Source organism: Triticum aestivum, chromosome 2A, assembly GCF_018294505.1.
Source record: "Triticum aestivum cultivar Chinese Spring chromosome 2A, IWGSC CS RefSeq v2.1, whole genome shotgun sequence".
Classification (NCBI taxonomy): Eukaryota; Viridiplantae; Streptophyta; class Magnoliopsida; order Poales; family Poaceae; genus Triticum; species Triticum aestivum.
The window spans coordinates 738,374,475-738,376,384 of record NC_057797.1 but is presented as its reverse complement, the minus strand read 5'-3'; positions in this window follow the sequence as shown (position 1 = coordinate 738,376,384).

Genomic DNA, 1,910 nt, shown 5'->3' with positions numbered 1-1,910 from the left:
TCATAAGGTCAAGGTACAACTCCAAGTCGTCCTGTTACCGAAGATCACGGCTATTCGAATAGATTAACTTCCCTGCAGGGGTGCACCACATAACCCAACACGCTCGATCCCATTTGGCCGGACACACTTTCCTGGGTCATGCCCGGCCTCGGAAGATCAACACGTCGCAGCCCCACCTAGGCAAAACAGAGAGGCCAGCACGCCGGTCTAAACCTAAGCGCACAGGGGTCTGGGCCCATCGCCCATAGCACACCTGCACGTTGCGTGGGCGGCCGGAAGCAGAACTAGCCCCCTTAATACAAGAGCAGGCTTACGTTCCAATCCGGCGCGCGCCGCTCCGTCGCTGACGTCTGAAGTGCTTCGGCTGATACCACGACGTCGGGATACCCATAACTACTCCCGCGTAGATGGTTAGTGCGTATAGGCTCGTAGCCAACTCAGATCAAATACCAAGATCTCGTTAAGCGTGTTAAGTATCCGCGAAAGCCGAACAGGGCCAGGCCCACCTCTCTCCTAGGCGGTCTCAACCTGCCCTGTCGCTCCGCCACAAAGATCCACACAGAGGGCCGTCGGGACAAAGGTCCTTTCAGCCCCCAATCCGTGAATCACTCGCGGGTACTCTTCGAGCTGACCCGACTTTAGTCACCATCTGTATAGTATGTAAGTATGTATAGTATATACCCGTGATCACCACCCGAGTGATCACGGCCCAATAGTATAGCAAGGCAGACTGACAAGAATGTAGGGCCAATGATGATAAACTAGCATCCTATACTAAGCATTTAGGATTGCAGGTAAGGTATCAACAGGTGTAGCAACAATGTCAGGCTATGCATCAGAATAGGATCAACGGAAAGCAGTAACATGCTACACTACTCTAATGCAAGCAGTATAGAGTAGAATAGGCGATATCTGGTGATCAAAGGGGGGGCTTGCCTGGTTGCTCTGGCAAGAGAGAGGGGTCGTCAACTCCGTAGTCGAACTGGGCAGCAGCAGCGTCGGTCTCGTAGTCTACCGGAGAGAAGAGGGGGAAGAAACAATGAATACAATGCAAACAAATGCATATCGATGCATGACATGACAAGTAACGATGCTAGGTGTGCCCAATCGCGGTAGTAGGTGATACCGACGAAGGGGGGAAACATCCGGGAAAGTATTCCCGGGGTTTCGCGTTTTCGGACAGATGAACCGGAGGGGGAAAGTTGCGTGTTTGGTATTGTAGAGGTGTGTGGTGGACGAACGGGCTGCGTATCCGGGTTCGTCTCGTCGTTCTGAGCAACTTTCATGTAGAAAGTATTTTCATCCGAGTTACGGATTAAAAGATATGATTTTCTAAAGATTTAAATCATTTTCTGATTTTATTTATTCATTTAAATCCAACCTTATCCAAAACAGTGTTTGCTGACGTCATCATGACGTCAGCATGACGTCAGCAGTCAACAGGGGCGTTGACTGGTCAAACTGACGTGTGGGTCCAGCGGGGCCCACCTGTCATACCCTGTTTAGGCTAATCAGGTTTTAGCTAAACTAATCACAGTTTAATTAGACTAATTAGTTAATTTGGTTAATCTAATTATGATTAATTAACTTAATTAATTCCTTAATTAATTAATTAATTAATTAATTAATTATTTTTATTATTATTAATTTTAATTCCCTTTTTTTTAATAAAACGTTCTGGGGCCGTGGGGCCAACTTGTCATAGGGCCAATGGCCTTATCGGCCATGGGTGCTAACGGGCGCTGGGCGCTGGGCGCCGCCCGAATGCAGGGGCCGATGTGCGGGCGGCCGCCATGGGCGACGGCCGGTGGCGGCGTCAGGAGGCGGAGCTGGGAGGGCCACTAGGCGACGTCGTGACCTCGCGGGGCAACGGCGCGCGGCAGGAGAGGCCGGTGCGGTGCGGCCCGGTG